Below are 16,556 nucleotides of genomic sequence, written 5' to 3'. Positions count from 1 at the left end.
AAGTTTCTAACTTTATTGGTTCTTGAATATTTTGAGGCCATTTAATCATACAATCTTTAACCAGTTCTGTTTCTGAATCAAGTTCTATCAAAACACTATATATTCTCCTAATATGGGCTCTACTTTGATCTTTAATCTGTTTTATCAAGTTCACATCTTCTACCATTAAACCCAATTTTTGATCTATATGCCATCTCTCAGCCAATTGTAAATATAACAACCAGGACTGGAGTACATTATCCTGTCTTACCTCTTCCAATGATTTAATTTGCCAGTCCTGTCCTCTTAGCATAAGTAAATCTTTATAAACAATACCTTGTAATTTTACTCCCCTTACTATTCCTTGTATTGCATGTTCCGGAATAGCCCACATTGAAATTTTTAAATTTACTTTATATGAATACTTTTTCCAAACTCTCAGAAGTGCAACTAGTATCTCTGATACTAGTCAAACAAGTGAAGGTGTGAAGGCCTTGTCTTAGTGTTTAAAGGTCTTGTCTCAGTGTTTGAAGGCTGTAAGGATCTAAATGGAAAAACATAAGCGTTAGTAAAAGCCTGCCAAGACTGTGGATTTTGGGAGCCACTATTAGCTTCCAGAACAAAAGATTTCCATTTCTGGAAATCTTCCCCATTTAAACCTAGAGCACAATTTGGAAGTCCTGCCAGATTCAGGGATCTTACTTAATGAAAAGGTGGCAGCTGTGGCCAGGAAGATCTTTCTACAACTTTATGTTTTGTACTATACCTGTTCCTGGATTGGTAGGCCTTGCTTCCTGTCATTCATGCCATTGCCACCTTTTGACTAACACCACTACTTTGTAAGCAGCAATGGCTCTGAATAAACTCCCACAGGCAATTCAAAGTGCTTGTTGTCACCTATAAAGCCCTACTTGGCACTGAGCTGTGCAATACATGGGACTGTATTGGAGCTCTCTCCAATGACATCTGCCCATCCCACACCCTATAATAGATTGGACAGCTTTTAGGCTCCTTCTTTCAACATGTACATTTTTGAAATAAAGTCTTTCTGCATTTCTGTCTGTATATATAAAAAATCCACAGAAACATTAGATGGCAGCTGAAGATTATTTTGCTGTCACCTAGCAATTTTCAGGGTTATTTTCAACCCAGATATGGTATGCCTGTAAAAGGCAAAATAGTTATATGATCCCTAATCCTGGAGAAGGTCAAATCAATAAAAGAGAGAAACAGGGACATTAATTGTCCAAAGGGTATCACCAGTGCACCTGAATTCTATTGCCAAATATTAGATAGCCTCAAGCACTGTACTGTAGGGTATCTATACACCAACGCACAGAGCATGAGGAATAAACAGGGTGGATTAGAAATTCAAGTAAATGAGGGCAGATATATTGTTGTCATTGTGGAAACTTGGTGGGATGAAACCCATAAATGGAATATACAGCTAGAGGGATTTAAATTATTTAAAAGAAACAGATCAAATAAAAGAGGAGGTGGAGTTGCACTATATAAAAAAATAACTACATCTCTACAGAAATAGAGCAAAACAATAATGAAAACTGTATTGAATGCATTTGGGTCAATATCAAAGGGGGGGAAATGACATTGCCATAGGTGTATACTATAGGCCACCCAACCAAATGGCGGAAATAGATGAACTTTTTGCTAGTCAGTTAACCAAGTATGTAGGAAGCACATCATAATAGTAATGGGGAACTTTAACTACCCTAACATCAACTGGGAGACAAATTCTGCACCAAGTGGAAGATCAAACAGGTTCCTGACAAACCTAGCAGACAACTTTGTCTCCCCAAAAGTAGAGAAGGGAACTAGGGAATTAGCCATATTGGTCTTAATTCTCACTAACAGAGATGAAATGATAGAAGGTTTGAAGTTGAGTGAGTGATCATGCAATATTGTAATTCAACATTATGCAAGCACAAGCAATAGAACAAAGTCAAATTAGAGTCTTTGACTTAAAGACAACTAATTTCAATAAACTTAGACAGAGTTTGGGAAATATTCCATGGATGAGAATCTTCAAGGGGAAAACAATTCAAGAAGCTTGGGAGATTTTGAAAAGTGAGATTGTAAAAGCCCAGTCTAGCAAAATACCAATGAAGAAGAAAAATAAGAACTCTCAAAAGAAACCAGCATCACTGCATAAAGAATTGTCTGATAAATTGAAATACAAAAAGGACAAGTATAAAAAGTGGAAAGAGGGGCATATAACTAAGGCAGAATATCAGCAAATAGCCTGAGCCTGCAAAAAATGAAGTGAGCTAAGGCTCAGAATGAACTCAAAGGTAAAAGTATGTGGTCGAGTATATATATAAAAACCTTATACAATGAATGTGACTTCACTGGGTGATGAAAGTAAAGTCTGCCATCAAACATGTGATGTTGCTTTTTCAGCTTTGCTCATCCCATCTACTCCTAATCAAACAAACCATAGCATCTGAAGTCACCATTTCATAAACAACGAAATGATAGTTCAGAAGAAGCCAAGATTTTCCATTTCCAAGCATGGTTGAATGACTTGGATTTCCCTGAAGCTGGTAACCTTTATCTCCCTGTTTAAAGATGATTAGACTTTTTAATAAGCTGAGCTCTGAACATAGCCTAAAGAACCAGATCTAGCTCCTTAAAATAATGGGTAGAAGATTCCCTTTTTCTCCTTGTAAAGCATTTCTATAGAATATGTAGTATGTTTGGCATACCCAATAACTCTCCATCTACACTGTGGGCATTACAATAAGCAATTCAAAACCTTAAAAAATGTTTCCATCTAAGAACATAATAGTTGAACAAAAGTGGTGCTCTTATTGGTGAGTCCCCCAACAGAGTTATTTGTATTGTCAAAGTCTATAAATATGCACCCCTGGGGTCTGGATTGAGTTGTTACTAATGCATTCAAAATTTAATTATACAACATTTGTGATGTTGTCATCTATCTGAAAGGGAAACTCTTGTTATTGTCTCTATTTTGTAATTCCCTTGGTACTTAGTTCATAACTGAAGCATCATCTCATTCACTGTCTCACACACTCACATGCGCACACACTATGGATAGAACAAGTTACATTTTTTGGGGATACTTCTCTTCAAATTTGCATCTTTTTGTCTCAATCATTGCCTTACATTGAGGAAAGGAAAAAGTAACCTAAGTAATTATATTTTGGCATTATTGATGAAAACTGTTAAATCCTTGCCAAAGAAATCTGTGAACTACCTCTTCAAATATTGATTAAAACTGAAGATTTCACTTGATAATCAATATTTCAAGGAACAGACCTTTTTATTTAAATATAAACCAGATTTTTTTTTACTCATCTCTGTGGGAAAAAATGGCCACAAACATAATAATCATTTCTCAAGACATATTCTTGCGGCATCATATAAATATTTCCCTACCTTAAAGCAAATGATGCTGATTTCTCATAGATGAATACAGCCTCCACCCATTCTACCCCAGATGGGGAATTATGAATTTATGTGAAGTGATCACATATTTAGGATATGCAGCATAACATGTAATATTACACGAGCCTTCGTAGAAGAGTGTATTATGATGAGGTTATCTAGGACTGATGATGTTACCTCGTCGGGTAATGAAATGTCTACAAGCAAACAGCCATGCTCAGAGAGCACCTACAATTCCACAATTAAACCAGCCCCCACCTTTCAGTCTAAACAATTGAGGGGCATTAATTACAATTTTCAATTGGAACCCTATCTCTATAAATCAGATAGGCAGATATAAACTTAGAGCACAATGCAACCTAGAGAGAGGTTCTGCCAAACCACAATTTTCATCATTAATTTCTAGAATTGATATGAGATGTCATAGGAATTATGACAATAATAATGTCTCTTTGCCTTCTCAAACATTCGTCTCCATTCTTATCTCACTGCACTGCATACAGGTAAGTAAATGAGAAGATATTTGAGCAGAACTGGTGGGACAGGAACAAGATTTTTCTTCTTATGCCCAGACATAGATTCAAGTTTGAAACAAAATTTGGAGAAGGGGCTATAGGGTCACCAATGTCTGAAACAAAGTTTACAATTCCTTTCTAAGCCAGGATCTCTACTACCCTTTTTTGGGGGGAGGGTGTGTCAAGTATGTATTAACTTCCACCTCAGAATCAAGCCCAAATTAATATTTTGATGTAGTTTCTACTTCTGGATTCAGCTATGAACCACATTGTCCAATTATATTTTAAAGATTTAACAGTGCTGTTGTGCTGTAGGCTTTCACAAATTGGATTGTCCTCCTGGGGATTTAGTATGTAAATGCACTTATTACATATCATTTATGTGACTTAATCTCATTTAAGATTAATTGTAAATTCTAGAATTAATCCCTTAAGAGGAAGAACAGATTAAAAAAGAGGAGTGCAAATACTAATCGTCCAGAATAACAATGTATTTGGCTACTGATAATAATGCTTTGTTCTAACATTTATTAATGTTATAGGATTTGGGAACAACAGTCCAAAATTGTTAATCTGTGATTTTACTGATATTGTAGCAGAAGGTATTAATTAATATTCCTATAATAATAATCTTTAAACCTACTTTGGAAATGAAGATTCATATTTTTTTTCTGTGGTTGATAGAGATGTGGATGAAAACTCCACTGAATGATGGTGTTTGCATGTCAGTCTCTGACAGCTAATAAACATCATATGGAAGTAACATTGCAATGTAATGAGGCACTATTTGCTAAATTCTATCAAAATAAGATGTCAGCTTCATTAGAGCAAATGTCATATATGGAAGAACAGCATTTGCAATGCAATCACACAGCTCAAATCAGCAGATAATGTTAAGGGAAAAATGGTAAAATAATAACTGTGGATTAGAATATGGTTGGGCCCTGAAATTGTTTTTGTAGCACATACATATAAATATAAATACTACCAGTAGTAACATGTAATTAACTTAGTATACATCCAGAGGGCTGGTTTTAAATAAGGATTTATTTTCTATGCAAATGTCCATTGTTGGACTGGGGGGGGGGATATGTTTTCTAATTGCATACCTGATTATTTTAATGCATTGTATAATATATAATAGTGAATCACTTTCAAGATATGATAATAGGCATTTTGATGAGTCTGAACAATTTGATTATCTCTGGGTTTTGATGATTCAGAACTGGGTTCTTTGATTTTTTTTGTAATCACTAAGTTCTTCTGTTCCAAATAAAATAGGAGCTATGTCCTCCACACAGAAACAGACTTGCTTGCATAATGGGACTTCCTTTTTTTGACTTTCCAAATTTTCTTGGAAGGGTTCCCCAACCTCCACAGCAGATTTTGGGCAGCAGAGGGGAAAGGAAATCTATTCAGTTAGTAATCTTGTTTTGACTGGTGGGTAGAAACACTTGGATACAATTCTATTTTCCTTCATTAATGGTTAAAACAGAGGCAAAATCAGTCAAGATGAATGTTCATAAATACAATTATTCTTTATTTGATCTGGCACTGATGAGTTTCCAAGATAAGGTTACAGTGATTTAAATACCTCTAATCCAGAAGAATCTAGCAACACATCTTTATTAAATGTATGTTTAGCTTTCAAATAAAAATGAGCAGTATAAATTTATCCAGCATTATTAACCTTTGGGGTATTCAGAAACAGAATACATTTCCTTGTGGTTATTTTAAGTAGAGAGCATCCAATGGAATAAAATCCAATGATAGTTTCCCGAGCCACAGAAAAATCAACAGAATTATTGCCATATTTCCTCAGTCTTATCCAGTATTGCTTTTAAGTTAGTATTTTAAGACTTTCTATTGTTGAGATTTCATCCCACATTCTGTTTATATGTGCGATTCAATCTAATTTTATATCGGTTGGCACATATTCAGGTTGCAAAAAAATGAGCATTAGGCAATCCTGCTCACTATGTCCACCTTTGGATCTGGCTCTACTCTACATTAATTTGGCTCCAATTTTCCCTCTCTTACATCCCAAAGTGCCCTTCTTCTCTCAGAGATTTTTGGTGCAAAGGTTCTTAATAAATAGTTATATTTAATTTGACTTAAGGAAGAAATTATGAGATACGTGAGTAGAGATTAATGACAGATATTTAGTATGAATTTTTGTGCCAGTTGGATGCTCAGCATACCAAATTTAGCATTTATTGCAAACCATTCACATTCTCAGTGAGCAACATAGCTTCATTGACATACAAAATTACATGCATATTCATGACCCTAACCTATATATGTCTAACATCACCAGAAGCATTTCTTATATATTCCTCATAAATATAGCAATTAACCCATAAACCGTCCCAAATCCCAGCCTTTTCCATTTGTCATAGAATTTATCTAAAACAGCATATGCATAATAAATGTTATTTCACACACTTATTTTTTTTCCAAGCTTCAGAAGCAGATATGATGAGAACAAAAATATTACTCCCGTTTTTCAACATCACTGGCTACAAATCAGTCCATTCACAATCTTGTTTTACAAACAGTATATGAAAATGCAAGATAGAAGATCAAAGATTAAAAAAAACCTCTCAGAGGTGTTGAAAGTGTATTTTGGAGAAGGATGGGGGGAGCCAAACAGAAATTTTGAGATAAGTTCAAATACTGTATATGCAGTCCTTTTTACATTGAGAGTCAGTTTGGTCTGGTGGTTAAGACATCATGCTAGAAATCAGAAGACCATGAGTTCTACTGTCACCTTAAGCATGAAAACTGGGCTGAGAAACTTTGGGCCAGTCACTCTTTCTTGCCCAGTAATGCAAGATTTGCGTGTCAAGTCAAGTTGGTTCCTGTTGCAATCAATGGATCACTCAATTGAGCCTGGTGGCCTAGCAGTTAAACCACTGGACTTGTTGATCCAAATGTTGGCAGTTCAAGACCCAAGTATCATGTGATGGGATGAGCTCCTGTTCCTGCCCCAGCTCCTGCCAACCTAGCAGTCTGAAAGCATCCACATGCAAATAAATAGGTGCCACTTCTATGAGAAGGTAAACAGCATTCTGTGCACTTTAGCATATTGTCATGCTGGCAACATGACAAGCATCTTCGGACAATGTTGGTGCCCTCAGCTAAGAAATAGAGATGAGCATCATCTCTAAAGGCTAAAACATATAAGGAATGGTTGCTGGAATTGAGTATGTCTATTCTAATGAAGAGAAGGACGAGGGGTGATGATAGCAGTGTTTCAATATCTCAGAGGTTGCCACAAAGAAGAGGGAGACAAGCTATTCTCCAAAGCACCTGAAGGCAGGACAAGAAGCAATGGATGGAAACTAACCAAAGAGGGAAGCAACCTAGAACTAAGAAGAAATTTCCTGACTGTTAGAACAATTAATCAGTGGAACAACCTGCCTCCAGAAGCTGTGAATGCTCCAACACTGGAAGTTTTTAAGAAGAGACTGGATAGTCATTTGTCTGAAATGGTATAGGGTTTCCTGCCTGATCTGGGGGTTGGACTAGATGACCTCCAACTTCCCTTCCAACTTTTATTATTATTATTATTATTATTATTATTATTATTATTATTATTATTATTATTATTATTATTATTATTATATTATTGTTGTTGTTGTTGTTGTTGTTGTTGTTGTTGTCGTTATTATTATTATTACCCCCTAGAGTCAGACATAACTGGACAGGGGAAACTTTACCTTTACCTTTGCATTTGCAGGAAAATACTAGGAAGGCAAAAAATTCAATTCTGTTTTTATTATTACTATTACTATTATTACTATTATTATTATTATTATTATTATTATTATTATTATTATTATATTTTATTGATTTTTTACAATAACAATCCCTAGTGCTTAGCAAACAGTGTGTTGTCTGGGTTCATATATTTAAAAACAATCAATAATAATTAATTTCTATAATTAATCAATATGTTAGTCAATGATATATTTCCTTGATCTTCTCTTCTTCCAGTAGTATCTCCTTTTATTTGCATTAAACAAATATAATTCTTAATATTTTTAATACATACAAGGTTGAGTATAAACATTTTTCTAGTATTTGTACAACTAACAATAATATCAACATATAATACCTTTTTAATCAGCTTATATTTCAGTTGTATTTATAAAAGTCATCTTATTAAGTCATTATGTGTCCTGTTTTAAAGATTCTTATTTCAGCTTAATTTCCCCACTGTATTCAAACCGCTCTTAGCAGTCATAATTTTCTCAAAATTAATTACCTTTAAATGGCCAAACTTTTCATTCACATACACCATCACAATATTTTTACATTTCATGTATTGTAAAAAGTATTATACTTTTTATATATCTTATCCCTCTTACTATAGGGCCCCTTTATATCTAAATTGTATCTATTCTTTTAACCAGTGGTTGGATTCAGCCAGTTTGCACCACTTCGGCAGAACCGGTAGCTAATTTTTTGTTGCCCAGGCCCAGAATGGACTTCTGGAGGCAGCATCCACACAGAGGACCAGTTGTTCACATATTTGAATCCCACCCTGCTTTAAATCACATTCAAACAAGTGTTTAATCATATAGTACTCCACCTGGTAAGTCGAATCAAATCTCTTAAATCTGACTCTAGCTTTCTTCTTTTGCCAGGTTGCTTTCCAATTCAGTATGTTCAGCTTGCTAGGGGATTTTTCCTGTATTTTTGTAGATATTGTTGGGGATAAAAAAGACAAATTAGGTAGGATGTTTGTTTTTTGTCTCCCAAACTTTAATGATTTTCCTGACAGCTCTTTAATCCATTTTGTTAGATCTTCTTTCTTGTCCTCAAGTTTGTTTTGAAATCCTGGAAGATAAAACATCTTTTTTATTTTCTTTGTTAAAAAATTCAATTCTGCTTATATATTTACAAATATAAATAAATTGCTGCCAAAGTTTATCATGTAGTGAAACAGAGAGAGAGAGAGAGAGAGAGAGAGAGAGAGAGTCAAATTCATCAAGCTGTAGATCAAAAATCAACAATAAAAAGCAAGTCCATGAACAAATAAGGATTCTATCCTTTATTCATTTGTCATACTCTGCCTTTCAAGTAAAGAAATTCATCTTTGTTCTTGCACCTGGAAGTTTCATTGTATTGTTTGCTGCTATGCCTAATCACAGAAGATAATCAGAGACAAGGAACAGCCTTACATAAATTCTTACAAGCTTTTTCATATTTTTTCCATTTAGGAAGTTTTCCACACCGGAAGAAGCAAGGCAGAACTATGTATGCCAATATCTCTCAGTAGATGACCATCTTGTAGACACAATGCCTCTAGAAAATATTTTTTATGTATAGGAATTTTCAAGCTGGATAAATATTTCCACCACAGCTATGTGAATCATAACATAATCAATATATGTCTGTTTTATGTTTTCCAAAAAGACATTTTCTAGGAACCACTGAGTCAAAATCCAATGTCCTCTCTCTGTTCCACTGAGTGAAGAAATTCCATCTGGAAAAACATCCAACTAGATTTCATATTTCCTTTTCCTGGGTAATACTTTTTCTATGTTATGCTGGTAATAAATGGACCTATAAATGCCCTCCAAAGATACACTGTAAAAGGAGGGCAATGTACCAAAGATTCAGCATAAATCTTGATATACTAAGCGATCATGGAAGGCAGCAATATTGCCAGAGGTGAAAACTGGCTGCCCCGCATGAAGAATAATATGGAGCCCTGAAGACATTTTATGACTAAGATGCATGGCGTGAGCAGTGAAAGTGATTGCAAACAAATCATATCTAAATCCAGAAGAGTGGAAGAGAGAGAAACAGTAAAATCTATTTTACAAGATAATCAGGGGTTCTAAATCATGCTGATTACTGTTTGTAGTAATTTGTGGGTCTCCTGCCATGCTGTAGGTAAGCTCCAATAGACTTTTTCAGCAACCAACCTTTACTAATCTGCCTTCCAATGACAGATGGATATTTAGCCCAGCTATTGCTAAATGATCAGAAAGTTTTGATACATATATTTACCTCACTAGACTTATTTCAATCTCATAGCGGTTGCATAGTGTTTTAAGTTCAGCACCAAAAGTGAAACCACTGATGCTTCTTACTATTTCTCTTTCTCTCTGTCAAACATAGACAACACAATGATTTACCTTAGACTAAGGATCTCCAAGATAATATCCTTAAACCATACTACAGAGCCTTCCCTGGTGATTATCAGCTCTCCTGTCTCATTCTACCATTTATAAAGTTACAATTTCTGGGTTTCAAAAATCCAGATCATTAGGTGACAGGAAAAAGACACAGAAAACTCAGTTTTCTGCCAATTAATACTTGCAGATTCATAACAGGTAGGCTCCTTCACAACTACGTCTGTAAATATTTGCCAATAAAAAAAGTTTAAAAATAAGCTGATGGTTTAGCACGGAGCAAGCAAACTCTTTTGCTTTCCTTCAAATTATGCTTTGTATCACTGGCATTATTTGTAAGCTTCCTCCCCACCCCACCCCCCTGGCAGCCATTTTTCTTTTCTTCCTTCAGTTTGAAGACCTGTGCCCTGGATAATGCTGATTTTGAGAACAAAAACCTTACTTTTTCTTTCAGGGTAGTACAACAACTGAACTGTTCATAATTGATAGGTGGTAGAATTTCTATAACACATAGCAGATGACAGAATTAATTAGGCATTGATACTATCACACAATTATTTTAGTTCAAGATTATTTACATCTTCTAAACACAGTCTTTAAGCTTTACTCAGCTAATCTGGTATTAGCAAAGCATGCATATATCCTAGGGCAAGAAGTCGGAATGAATGAAAACATGCCTGGATTTTATTCTCTGTCAACATGACTGAAAGGACAATGGCTTGGGTATGAAGACTGGCATAACCAGCCAAATTTCAAAGAAGGAAACTTCTTAGCAGGCAATGAAAGAACATATAGTCCGATCTTAATATTTGAATGAACCACAAAGGTTTTTGTACTAAAATGTAAAAAGAACACACACAATACTTCAAAGAGAAGAAAGCTTCATGTTTCCAGAGAAGTGCATGTTATATGTGCATTTGTATGAGTTCCGCCACTAAAACTAGTATGCTTTTTGCCTCTTTTTTCTTTTTTTCTTTTGTTTTTAAAGTTTGGTCAGTTTTTTTAAAAAAATAGCTGCTCATTTGGCTTCACTCTCATTCGCCGTGCAGACTTAAAAACAAAAGGTTCTGCTCCACATGTATCTTGGAAAGTCCTTATTTAAATTGTAACATTTAAGTATTTTCAGTTGTTCAGGAGGGAGTCAATTGTTTATTATGAGAAAAACAAATCTATGTCTGTCCAGATGTTTTTGTTTAGTGAGTATTATGCTTCTCCAGCTAACGCATCCACATGAAGGTCACAAAAAACAACTACCACCTGGGAAGCATCTCTATATGACCTATTCATATTTACTTGTGTAGCATAACTTGCTTCTTGTCACTCAAGCTTTCAAACCACATTAATAAAAGCTGAATCCCAATTGCCTGCCAGAATCCTTCATGTCTTTAGCTAAGGGTTTGTGGAGAGAGACTCATATACAAAGGAAAGGGAACCATCTTATGTAGCTGCTTAATAAAAGCAAAACAAAACAAAACTCAAGGACAAATAAAATTTATGTCAGCATAACTAGTTTTCAGGCCCTGTTGATGAACTTGGAAACTTTTCATGCTGAAAGAACAAGAAAGGGAGGATATAAATGGAAATAATTTTTCCCCAAATTATATAAAAGGCTAATTGGGATGGCATGAATCTACATTACCTGTTTTTATCATAGATTTGTATGTTCCAGTCAAGCTGTTACCTAGAAATTGCCGTAAGAAACTAGTTTGCAACGCTAAATTAAATCTGTTGGAGGCAGCTCTCTGTCTGAAAAGGCTATTGTAGAAGCCTATGTTCACTGACATTCATTCATTCATCAAATTTTAAAGCCATCCATATCCCTCCCAGAGGGACTCTAGGCTGTGTACAGATCAAATTATTGTAAAAAGATAAGGAATGGAGAAACATTACAAGAATATAGACACATCCATTCAACAGTTCATATAAGCATGATCTACATGATATCCAGCTAGCAATAATTCTCGGAAGACAAGTTTGTTGCGTGGAAGATAAGTTAACAGTTGAATGATCAGATAATTACATGTTTAAACTATATCCCTTTGTAATGGTATGTTGAAAAGACTTTGGGAGACAGGGTCTGCCTAGGGAATGGTCAGATAAAAGAGAGAATAGCCTGTGTCTTGATAAGAAGGCATGGTAAGAAACTCAGAACAGACCTTTCCTAAGTTCTCAGATTGTAGAAATGACAGTGGAAGATTTGTACTTTCAGACTTGCAAGATTCCATTAATATAACTGTACAATAAAGTAGAATTAGCTATTCTGGTTATGTTTCCTGTCTGGTGTACCAGGTAAAGCTGACCCCCATTAATCTGAAGATTTTAAATTTCAGATTAAAGGATATATCTTATTGCATCCTTCAGTTGTTGGCACATCAGATTATCATCATGGAGGCAGGAAACTGTCCAGCTGAATGCTGATTTGGTGTTAGGGTTGTGTGGTAGTCCACATAAGAAGCACAACCAGGGGAACTAGCTCTATATTTATGGTAATGTTATATTAACAGAATCTTCAGGTGTTAAAAAGCCCACACTTCCCTCATTTTAGTCTCCTCTAAATTAGAGAAGGTCCCTTCTGAAATGCTTTTATCACTCCTCCTCCTTTGGACTCAAATTATGTTTATCAGACTGTTGTCTAGGCTGCAATTCTTCCTCTCATTTCTCTTCTGCATACCATTATACTGGGTGTAATCTTTTTATATGCTGCTGTAAGAAAAGCAGAGACTGTGCAATTTTCTGAATGGGATGCTTCAATTTGATTGCCTGCACTCATCAGATATTGGTTTTGCTAACCTAAATGGCTCTTCCCAATTATATGAGCTTAACAATATTATATGACATAATTGTGTTGTGTTTAATTGTGTTAAAGCAGAAGGAGACCATAGTACAGGGGTCCCTAACCTCTGGGCTATGGCCCACTAGTGGGCAGTGAGCTATTTGCAACCAGGCAACCTCCTACCAAACACCTCCCTTCGACCAGTCCGCTCCCACAGAGAGGGCCTCCTTAGAGTGCCGTCGGCCAGACAATGCCAGCTGGCGACCCCCAGGGGGAGAGCCTTCTCTGTGGCAGCTCCTGCCCTCTGGAATGACCTACCCCCCGACCTACGTACAGTTGCGGACCTGCGCCTTTTTCGCCGAGCCCTGAAGGCTCATCTATTCCGTGCGGCCGGCCTGGCGTAGTTTGATTATGTTTTAGTGGGGGTTTTGTATGGGGTATTTTTAGAGCAGGCCNGGTATATAAATTTAATAAATAAATAGATAAATAAATAGATAAATAAATAAATAAACAGTGGGCAAACATGCACACACATATCCCCACTTGCGTGAGCAATGGGCAAGCATGTGCACGCATGCTCCATTTGCGCAAGTGGCAGGCACACATGCATGCCACTCATGAAAATGGAGCAGTGTGTGTACTTACCAGCCACTCGCATGGAACCATCCTCTCTCCCCCCCTGGTCCCCAAAGCCAGAAAGGTTAGGGAACTCTGCTATAGTGTACATCAGTGCTTTGATATGTAGTGGGAAAGAATCTGTGACAATGCAGAGGAATTAGATTGTTTTTTTATGTAACTTCAGTGCCTAGGTTATGGATAACAATTCAGTTTTAGACAGAATAATTGCTGTTACAGATATTCCTTGTTCATTGACCACAATTTTCACAGGCATCTTGATCATTAACTGAAGCATTGCTACGTGACACTGCAATTACTTCAGCTTTCCTTTGCTTTAACAGAACTGCGAAGGTTGTGAATGTGAGGATTCATCATAAAGTTACTTTTTCATCATGGAAAAATGTGAACAGTTGCTAAACAAGGCAGTCACGAAACAAGGTCTACTTGTAAAGAATTTCATATCTATAGTTAAAAACTATGAACAACACAGCTACTTTTAGCAATCGATAAAAGCAGTATTACAATTACCTCATTTATAAATCCTCATGATTTTTGAAAATCACGTGGGAAAAAAGGGCCAACCTTGCCATCCATTTTAAAGTTCCTCTCTTCTCAACACAACTAACTTGTTTAGAATAACAGTAATATCATACAAAAAATGTCTAATTCTGCTTCAGATTGTTGTGCAATTCACACTTAGTTACCTATCAGCACAAGGAATCTGGCCAAATCAGAAAATTTCTTTAAGAAACAACATAAGCCACGTTCTTTCATTATTGACTGCTAATAGCTGTTTTGCATTTAAATTAACCAAGAGGGTAACTGTTAAATAATTTATGAACAATATTGGTGCTTTTTTGTTTAATAAAAGCAGGCAGAACAGGATTTTGCATTTTTCCATTGCATTTTGAAAGGTAACTTTATTTCTGCATTAAAACATCTACCATCACCACTAATCAAATAAAAATGTTTCAGATAACTAAGCCTCTTTTCTGATCAAAGTGCATTTCTCTTCATGTCAGTCTGCTTCTGTGAATCGTTGCTTTGTTAAATGCCAGTAAAAGCATTTCCAACATAAGGTTTGATCACATGTACAGATTTAGCCCAGAATTTCCCTAATTACATGTTGTTGATAGCAATTGAGCTTAAAAAGGTAATTAGTATGTTTTTTTCTAGAAAACTAAACAGCAAAAGTAAACATGCTAATGTTAAAATATGGCTTTTAATATTATGCAATCAAATCTTGATCTAAAATTGATTCCACTCAGTTGCTCATGGACTTTTAAATAGAATGTATCTGATTACATCAAGATATGGTGAAGATTGGGATAATTTCAAGGAACATCTTAGCATTTGGTGAAAAATGAAAAATATGGTAGGTATGGACACATAGATAGCACAATATACAAATGCGCAAGTGATTTTCTACATGGGAAAAACCATCATTGGGTTTGTTACTGCTTCCTTTTTTGGCATTTAATTCAGAAACTCTGGGGGTAACAACCATTGTTTTTGCTGTACAAATTCAGTAGAAAGAGATATTGGGTATGAGTCAAACCACCAAGTTCATCCCTTATATTTTACTGCATTTCCTGATTTTTTTTTCTGTATTTAAGAAGAAGTCTAATAATCCTTATTAACATTCTCTGCTTTGCATGACTGTCTGATATTTGGCAAGGATGTTACATAAAATTAGAGCTACAATCTCAGCAATATTATTGGTTCTTTCCCAAGTTAGCAAACTTCTTTACATAAATTAAAGCTTTCTTAAAACAAAAGCATCCCTAATGGGAATAGAATAGAAACCCTAAATTAAATAGAATTGAATGGTAGAAATCTTAAATTAAAATGAACTCTATTCATGGAAAGGAAACTAGCAGTGAAGAAAAGCTTTTTAATGCAGATGTAGTAGCTCTCTATGAAAGCCCACAAAGATGTTATTTAACCTGAAGTGGTATTGTCTAAGGAAGACCTTCTTGTATGCCTTTTTTTCTATAAGACTGAGTCAACTCTGAATCACATCTCAGACCTAGAACGGAGATATGTAGCATCTACAATATTTTAAAATTACTGTCACAGGCCAAATTAATTGAGACTCACTGAATAAGTTTGAGTAAAGATACTGTGAGTCATATTAGTTCTTGCACTTTGAAAAAATGGATTAGTGCCAGCCAAATTAATACATTTTAAAGGGTTGGGATATTTAATAACCTCTCTGACAGATATATTTCTTATATATTAGTAGGGCAAATGTTAACTTACTTAAATGAGCAAATGATAGCCTTAACCAAAAGGTCCATCAAGATAAAATATATGATTACTACTTTCTTTAATACTGGATGATTTATTATGCCACGACACTGAATCAATTGCTTGTTTCTCTCATAATTTGATAAAGCAAACATTAATTAGTCGGTCTTTTCCACGTTCAATAATAATACAAATGTCATCTTGAATTTAAATTCATGTTAACCATTTGTTGTAAAAGTGCTCTTAGTAAAGGGGAATAACCGGTCCCCATGTGTGCTAGTCTTCTCTAGCACCCACTAAATGTGATGAACTAAAGCCATTTTGGTCTAGTGTTTAAGGCAACAGGCTAGAAACTAGGAGATAGTGAGTTCTAGTCCTGCCTTAGGCATGAAAGCTGGCTGGGTGATTTTGGGCCTGACATTCATTCTCAGCCTAACTCACCTCACCTTGCTGTAGCAAAAATAGGAGGAGGGAGTCTTAGGTATGTTTGCCACCTTGAGTTATTTATAAAAATACTGAAGGTGGGATATAAATAAATAAAATAAACAATCTATGATTTTTATCATATGTAATCAGTCAGAAACAGCTGGCTTACAAAAGGTGTCTTTAGATTCCAGGTCCATGACATTCTTGTATTCCCCTACTGCGTGGGAGAGCTAATTTTATAAGTAGGGAGGTACTTTTGTCAGTAGATACAGACTCCCCATAGCCTGGATATTTATGACTTCACCTGCAGTTTAACTAGGAACAGTGGGCGATGTATAAAGAAAAGATATTACATGTTTATTCAAGCTTCTGCAAAGTCTTTAATAAGGCGTTTAGAAATGATAATAAAAGAGCGATCTT

This window comes from Protobothrops mucrosquamatus, unplaced genomic scaffold (assembly GCF_001527695.2).
Source record: "Protobothrops mucrosquamatus isolate PMUCROS unplaced genomic scaffold, P.Mucros_1.0 scaffold340, whole genome shotgun sequence".
NCBI classification, from domain to species: domain Eukaryota; kingdom Metazoa; phylum Chordata; class Lepidosauria; order Squamata; family Viperidae; genus Protobothrops; species Protobothrops mucrosquamatus.
This window is presented reverse-complemented; position numbering follows the sequence as displayed.